This window comes from Panthera pardus, unplaced genomic scaffold (genome assembly GCF_024362965.1).
Source record: "Panthera pardus isolate Hobbes unplaced genomic scaffold, ASM2436296v1 HiC_scaffold_20, whole genome shotgun sequence".
Lineage (NCBI taxonomy): Eukaryota > Metazoa > Chordata > Mammalia > Carnivora > Felidae > Panthera > Panthera pardus.
This window is the reverse complement of record NW_026526766.1, coordinates 78104736-78113519: the sequence shown is the minus strand read 5'-3', so window position 1 is coordinate 78113519 and position 8784 is coordinate 78104736. Positions and strand designations below refer to the sequence as shown.

The 8784-nt window shown below is 42.9% G+C and overlaps 1 long non-coding RNA gene across 1 annotated transcript; it reads left to right on the top strand.

Annotated features, from left to right (window-relative positions):
• Window positions 1-1887: 1887 nt before the first annotated feature.
• LOC109270202 (uncharacterized) lies at window positions 1888-8238 on the top strand. Its single transcript, XR_002081480.2, has 4 exons — window positions 1888-2005; window positions 2533-2612; window positions 3183-3481; window positions 7877-8238. It is a non-coding gene; the product is annotated as an uncharacterized LOC109270202 (long non-coding RNA).
• Window positions 8239-8784: the final 546 nt, after the last annotated feature.

The window sequence follows — 8784 nt, the reverse complement described above, 5'->3', positions numbered from 1 at the left end:
CCCTGCTAGCGACAGGGTCGAGGACACCAATGAGGCAAGACTCTGCTCTCCTCACTTTAGTGAAGAAAATAGGGCTTCCTATTAAGGATCTGCAGGACAGTAAGTAAAGAAATCATGGGGGCAAATGAAAAAGAGAAAAAATCTTCCCCAAAGACTGAAGGAGAGCAAGATATGGCCTCTGAGAGTGATGACCCTTGATGGGAGGGCTCGGGAGATGACAGGAGTTTGTTATATGGATCTGTCATAGGAAGGGTATTCCAGACAGAGTTTCTATCCATTTTAACACCTGGCCTTTCTGATAACCCTGGACATCTAACCAGCACAGGGACTGTGGGCCATCCTGAAAACCTTCCTCCAAACTTGGGCTTCCTGAATCTTAACAAGATACACTCTTCAATATGGTTTGTTCCGTCTTTCAAAGCTCTATCAAGCCTCATCCCCTCTGGGAAACCTTCAGACTAATCTAGCAAAGATTTCTACTCTGTGGGCTCAGAATCTATCAGCTCTGTCTCAAGCAAGCTGTGTGATCTCAGGGAAGTCACCTTCATTTTTTTTCATCTGCTAAATTAGGGTTTCAAGAATACCCTTCCCTCGAAATCATAGGATAATTAATGACACAGCACCTGGTAGTTCATCAACCTTTCAGTTCCTTGTTTTTTGTTTTTCTCATCTATGAAATGTTATGATAATAAAATGAGCCAACAAAGGTAGAACACTTAGAACAGTGAGCAGCACACAGCAAGCATATATGAGTGTTAACTATTATAATTCCTACTACATGACATGTCCATTCCTTAATAGATACTGCTTGGTATTAATTATAATAATAGTACATGAGAGCCCTCTTTATTACTCTGAACCTTCTTCCCACACTGATCTTGATCATTAAAGAATTGGTGGCCTGAGATCAGAGTTCCTGTTTGGAAATTCTAACTCCTGGCCCACGGTCCTTCGGTCATGGCACCAGCCAGCATGCTCCTTAGTTAAGAATCAAGGCTGGTGAACCATCCAACTTCAGGCACTCAGCTCCTCTGAGCCTCCTGCCCTCCTCCTGGCTAGAGAACACCGTGGGCTCTGCCTTTTCCCCAGCAATGCTGGCAACATAGGTTCTTATGCTGCTAAAAATATGCAGCTCAAGATTCAAGGTGAACCAGATGGACTGATTTTCAACTTGAACAAAAGATGAGACAGAAAGAATGTAGTATTTAGTGGCTTCTTCTTGGGGTTGAGCGGGCTGGGAGAGGTAAGGTTTTATCTTAACTTCTAAAGGATATTTTTTAATCCAATAGAGTTTCTAACTGGTTTGGTCAACAGTTATTAATGTAGATTCACTAGCAATGCCTTCTTAATGGAAGAGGGTGAGAAGCTTCTCAATTTGAGACACAGTCCCTCTGGCATTAAGGGACTTACCTGTCTTCCAACTTGACTTTTATCTCTGGGCTTCCTCCCTGGTGATTCCTGGTCCTTGATGGTTACAGAAACTTAAGATTCAAAAACACTTAGAACCTTGTCTTCTAGGGGATTCATTCTGTAAATCATGACTTCTGAACTAAAACTACATATGTAATATTTCTCCAGCAATAATGATGGGAGCTGTAGGTGCAGGGTTTGCTCTGTATGGTTTACAGTGGACCTACAGCATATTTTGGTAATTAGGAATACAGAGACTGAAGAAATGAAAATATTGCAAGAAATGTTGCAGCGCTTGGTATATTTAGTGAATAAAAAAGTAAAGAAAGTCTGAAGCCATGCACCATGGAAATAATCTTGATAATTTTCTAATGTTGACAATCGGTATCTATTAAATATTTTGGCTAGATCATAGGCTAGATACTTTCCAATACAACACTCCCTATAATCCTCATCAGCAGGGTGGTGACAAAGGAAGCAGTATGAGGCTCAGAAGAACCAGTAAGTTTGCCTAAGACCACACAACCAGGCAATGAAGAAGGAAGGATCAGACCAAGTCTCCAACATCAATGTCCCGGATACTACAGCCAAGTCTGTCTTTAAGTCCAGGGACAACCAGAGTTTGAATTCTGAGTATGGCAGAGTGGGGTTTGTCCAGGTGGAGTCCCCAGTCTGCAGCATCGGTGTCATACGGGAACTTGCTAGAAATGCAAGTGCTCTGGCCCACCCAGACACACTGAATCAACAACCCTGGGGGTGGAACCAAGCCATCTGGACTTTTCAGCAAGTCCTTTGCATGATTCTAACGACTACTGTTGTGTCAGTAACGTTGGCGAGAGCCTCAGAAAGGCAAAGTCAATTGCCTACAATCCTAGAACAGCACTAGGTTTTGAAATGAGGTTTGTCTTCCCTTAAACTTGTAATGTTGCATGAGGTGTTTTCTAGTGTAGAATAAGTTCTTTAGTGTCTGAGCTTCAGTTTTCTTAGCTGCCAATTAAAACAGTGGCCAAAGATGAAGATTCTGGAAATCAATAGCATATCTCCTATTTACTAGTCATGTGGCACAGGCAATTTGTTAATCTCTTTGTGATCTGGTTCCTCACCTGCTAAATGCCTCTTCAGGCTGTCGTGGCAATCAGTGAGAAACTGCCTGATCGGTACCTTTGCACAGTGCCTGGCACAGAAAAGAAGCTCAGTGACATGTGAGTCTGTTCGTGGACCTTAATAGCTCATCTTCTTTCTCTCTAAATAAAATGGACAATATCCTTACCCAGTGCCCGGAGCATAGTAGGTGCACAGTAAATGCTCAGTCCTTAAGGTTCTTTCTAATGGAGGCTTCTTTTATTCTCCTTGACAAGGTAAGTATCTCCCCAAGTGGTGTTTCACCTCCTGGATCTTCTCCCTGCAGCCAACTCCCTTAATGTCAAGCAGTGAAAGTGGATCCCCAGGAAATAAATTCCGAAGCTATTGTAATGGAAAGAGTCAGCTTCAGTCAACTTTACCATTAAACTCTTAATAAGAGAGTCTGCCCTATAAGGGAGTCGCCTTGCAGCACTTTCTCCTAAGAACTCTGGTTATTAACTATAACTCCCTGGAGATGTACTGCCCCGCCCCCCGCCCCTTTCAGAGCAGCCTCTGTTTTTCTCTAAGGAAGCCCTGGAGAGTCTCTGCATCCCACTTGGTAAAATAGTGATTTAATAAGATGCTTAATTATATTTGAACCAACAACGATATTTTATGGAATACTGTAATTGCATTTTCCATTTTGCTAGAAAATCGAACGCTGAGAAGCCTGTGAACTTGTCACATCAGTGTGCAGCCTGGACAACTGACAGACCCAACACCAAATGCTGTGGTTCCTTTTGCAATCGTCTGTAATTCTCCAACTCTGAGCAACAGGTTTAGAGGTCTCTCTGAACCCAGCTCCAGAGGAAACACTCAATACACAAGTATAACTTAATTGGCAATGTAGATGCGGACATTGAGGAAGGCTGGGTAGCCAGGAATTGTATACAAAGAGCCTACAGCTACTAATGTATAATCTTGTAACAAAACTGCACCATCACCTCTGGTAAGTCTTAATTTACTCATGTCTGAAATAAGAATAATAATAATGCCCATGCTGCTGGTAACGGAGAGGTTTAAAAGATACCACTGTAGCTAATGGCTGGACCTAGTAGGTATGCAATAAAACAAGAGTCTTCCCTTTGGTCCAAGGAGACAGCCTAGAAAAACTGACTTCAGTGTTTAAAAACAAACAGGAAAACAAAGAAAAGTGGGACAACAATGCCCCCAGACTTTGCTTAGAGGAAGGCTCAGAATAATTAAAGCAAAGTCATGCTGGTGCTTTGCCTGTCTGTGCTTATCACTCAGCTCCTTGGCACAGTTCTGCATTGTCTTTACCTTTGTCCCCTACCGGCTGCAGATAGCGCCGGTGACAAATTGCTGTTTCCATGAATCACAGGGCTGTTAATCCCCACCGTGTCTCCTTAAAACACATCCCTGCATATCGCGTGATGCTGTGCTTTCTTTACAAATCTTTTAGTTGCCTAGTTACTGGGCTAATATTGATAATACCTGCTGCATTGCGTACCCAGCTCCTCTCTGTGGTATGCGGGGTCCCCAAAGCACCCTGTGGGCATGCTTCTGTCCCCAAACTGCTCCATGGGAGTTTTTCAAAAGATAGGCTTCAGCTTTCTCTGTTCTCAATACCTCATACACATCAAGACGTGGCCCATTAGGGGCGCCTGGTGGCTCGGTAGGTTAGCCATTCGACCTTGGTTTCTGCTCAGGTCACGATCTCACCGTCCTTGAGTTCGAGCCCCGTATCGGGCTCCATGCTGATAGCATGGAGCCTGCTTGGTTTTCTCTCTCTCTTTCCCTCTCTCTGCTCCGCCCCTGCTTGGGCTCTCTCTGTCTCTCAAAGTAAATAAATCAGTTAAAAAATTTTAAGACATGGCCCATTATAAGCACCAAGGCAGTTTGGATGACATGGATGTGTCCCAAATTTGGGACCAGAAGTTTATAATCTTAAGAGTCTTATAGAGTCTTTAATTTTTTAAACATTCTACGTTTCCATACTAAAAACAAACCTGCTCATTATTTAAAAGTTGCAAATCATTAGGGGCACTTGGGTGGCTCAGTCGGTTAAGTGTCTGACTTCAGCTCAGGTCACAATCTCGTGGTTCACCAGTTTGAGCCCCACGTCGGGCTCCGTGCTGACAGCTCGGAGCCTGGAGCCTGCTTCAGATTCTGTGTCTCCCTCTCTCGGCCCCTCCCCCACTCATGCTCTGTCTCCATCCCAAAAATAAATTAAAAAAATATTAAAAATTAAAAAAAATTAAGGTTAAGAAAAGAATAAAACATTAAATATCTATATAAATATAGATAGGCATCTTTTTATCTAGATATAAATATACATATATAAGTATAGATATAATATCACCTAAAGAAAATCTCTATGAATGCCATGACACATTTCCTCCCAATGTTTTTTTTCTATTCATAGTTATTTTTTTAAATTTTGGTGTTTATAAGATAGCACTTACGTGAACCTTTTAAACTATCCTCTCTATATGTATGCTTTCCTGATAGATTCTCTCTATAAACATAATTTAAGTGATTGCATACTATTCCTCTGAGTAGAGGCATCAGCTTCCTTGACGCTTCCTCTAATGTTGTCCCTTACAGTGTTTTTAATTTTAAATTTCTTCTTATCATAAGTAATTCTATGACGGGCTACATTATAGGGCCCATAAAGCTGCCATTCCAGCAGAAGGAGACAGATCATAAACAAGAAATGTAATAAATAAATGAAATAGTACATAAGGGATAAAGGGGAGAGAGGACAGCAGAGGGACAGTTGCTGCTTTAAATACAGTGGTCAGGGTAGGCCTCACTAAGACTGAAGACTGGCAGGAAATAAGGAGGTCAGACACCCCAAGATCTGGTAGAAGATCCTTTCCGGGGGAAAAAAAAAAAAAGAAGCATGCAAAGGCTTTGAGGTAGAAGAATTAACAAGTGGAGACAAAGATAATTTAGTGTAATTGTGCAGGGTCTTGCAGTCTGTGGCAGAACAGCCCCAGGCTGCTGAGATTCCATCTCAAGTGCCAAAGTTTCCGAACCTGGAAGCATCGGATGACAGAGTGAGCAGGCAGTCTTAACACTGCCCCTAGTCTAACTAAGCCTTCGACAGGTTTCTTCCTGAACACGACCTGCCTTTTCGTAGAGCGTTTGCTTCAGAAAACTTCCAGTCTTAAATTCTTTCTCTGTCCCTTTGAGATGTAAATCTTCTCCCAGACTGTTGCAAGTTTTATAACCCAGAAATGTCTTTCTCAAGGGCCTGGGAGCCATCTTTAAAATATACCCATCTGAGGAGAGAGTGCCCCTACTTCCTAGTCTCATCTCCATCACCGGTCGTGCCAACGTCATCATCTCTCACTTGGAATACTGCAATGACTTCTTAACCAGTCCTCTACGTGTTTACTCCTCATTGTTTATTCTCTGTAGAGCAGCCAGAGAGCTCTTTTGAAAGTCAAACTGTATCCTACCTCTACCCAGGAACCTCCAGTTGTTTTCCATTACCCTTTCCATAAATTCCTAAGTCTTTCCTGGCTCCCCAAGGCCCTGCCTACTTCTCTGACTCAACACTATGCTCTTAGGTTCTCTTTCACTCCATCCCAGCCACTTCGGCCAATAACCCACCCACCCCGAGGGCCTCGGACCCTGCTGTTGGTACGGTGCAGACTCTCTGTATGGCTTCCATTCTAACTATTCAGCTACCTCCTGACATATGCTTTTCTCAACCCTTCTAACTGCCCCGTCTGAAAATGTAAATTTTGTCACTGCAGCCTGCTTTCCTAATACATACCTACCAGGACCAGACATTATGTGTTTCTTTTATTATTGCCTAACTCCCCCTCCTCACTAGAAGGCAAGCTCCATTTTGTTCACTGCTACATTTTTTGTAGCCTCACAAGTGAACAGTAAGTGTTGACAGAATGAAGGATAAGTAAAAGACTCTGAGGTGTCTGGTTGTTTAAAAACAGTGGTTCAACTTTCTCAATGTACTTATCCACCAAATCCTTTTCCATGTAACACTTCTCAATATGGAGCAAAATCAAAAGCTTAGATATAGTGGCAGCTTAAAGGTGGCTGAAAGATCTTTGATCTTGCCCTCATCAAGAAGCAGGGTCTATGTTGTCTCTACTTGAATGTGGGTAGTCCCTACGATCGCTCTCTGCAGTAGCATGTGGCAGAAAGGGTGCCATGCCAGTTTTCTGGGTGCAGATTGTAAGAAACTGTCAGCATCCACCTCCTGCCCCTTGGAAAACTCTCTTAGAGCCCTGAGGTGCCATATGCCAAGTCTGATTATCCTGCCAATGCCGTGCTGGAAGGGTGTGCACCCATAGGTGCTCCAGTCAGCAGTCTCAGCGGAGCACAGCCTTCTAGCCATACTCCCAAGGCACCAGACAAATGAAAGTAGGTATCCTGCACTCTCCACACCAGCCCGTCTGCCAGGGAAATACTACGGTCTCCACTGAGACAGAAGAGAAGGATCTGCTATGGAGCCCAGCCTCATTTCCTCACCACAAAAGCACGAGATGTACGAAAATGATTGATGTTTTAAAAACAACAAACCAACCTACATTTGGGTAATTTTTATGGAGCCATAGATTACTGGAATACCGATACAATCCATTCTTTTCATTGGAGAGGAAAAAAAAGAAAAGGCATGGAGAGGAGAAAGTCACTTTGCCAAGGTGTCTTAGTGGATTCATAGCAGAACTGGGACCAGAACCCCTATCTATCCAGGGTTCCTGCCATGAGCAAAGGGTTTTAGGAGTTGCTCTGGATCCCTTCCTCCTTCTCTCACATGGGCTGTCCCCTTCAGTTTAAACCAACATTTGTTGAATACACTGTGGGTGTCAAACCAGACCTGGGAACATGTACATACTCATTTCATTCAGTCTCTCTAGCCAGAGGAGCTCTTTAGGAACCAGCCAGTGTGGACCAGCAAAGAGGGATGTCATCAAAGCTATAAAATGAGAGGCAAGTCCAGCCAGAGTGTAAATTGACCAGAATATATTTCATTCTCCTGGCTGCGAGGCCTCACACTTTTGAATGAATATGTGCTTAACTATTTATAATTGACCTTTGCACAAAGGAACATGAAATTTTTATAGCCCAAAGCTTCATTTATTAACTTTACTGGAGTGTAAAATATTTCTGTTTGCCATAAATTTATACCAGGACAAACAATATATATGCTAATTAGTAGTCATGTCGTTGTCTGCACGCTGTTGTGTTGGCCGGTCATTTCCAACAGGCAAAATAGCAGAATTCAATCGACAGATGACAATTGAATGGCTTGATACTTGCTGTTCAAACAGTGAAGTCTGGAGTGGTGAATTAATGGTGTTCATTATAACGAGTCCATTTCCTTTTCATTTCCTTTATAAATTAGTCCAGGTAACACGCTGAGTCCCTTCAAGAATGGCTCCCGGGAACCTGCTGAGATACACCTGCAAAACCCACAACTCAGCAGAATCCCTCCGGCTCTCATCCTGTGGTTTTCATGTTCCTTCTGGAGTTTCAAAAACTCACTGATGTTTCAGGTGTGGAAGGAGCCTTAGAGATCATCTCTACTGGTTTCACAGAGAAGGGGACTGAGACTGAGAGTGGTTAAGCGTGTTGCCCAGGGTCACATAGAAAGGCAGCGTTGGAGTCAGAGCTCAGGAGTAGGTCTCAGTAAAAAATAAAGCTGGGAAACCCCTGAGCGATCATCACTGTGTCCTATCTATTTAAGAGGTGGTAAAATAAAGGATCGAGGAGGACAAGTTCAAATGCTATAGACCTCATGGAGCCTAAATAGAACTTGAGGCTTCATTCTACTCATTCATGTGTCCATCAATTTAAGAGATGTTTACTGAGTACCTACTATGTGCTAGGTGCTGGAGGTGAAATGGTTATCCAAGTACACATAGCCCCTTCCCTCACAGAGTCTAAAATATAGGGCAAGAAATATATATCAATCAAATTGTCACACAAGCATATACTAGCAAAATGTGACGGGCACTATGAGTGTTAGAAGGGTGGGATATGGTCTAGTCAAAGGGGCTAGATATCATATGAGGGCTGAGATTGAATGAATAGAGATTGATAGGTGAAGTGTGTTGAGGTGGGTAAAACATAATTCTAAACAGAGGGAATGGCATGTGCAAGGGGCCTGAGGTACGAAGAAGCTTGGCCCATTACAGTAATTATAGAAAGCTTGTGATGGATATGTGCCCAGAATGAGAAGGGATGAGTCTGGTAAGGTGGTCCCAGTTTTGATCATATTGAACTTTGTGGGGTTTAGTTCTTTGTCCTAAG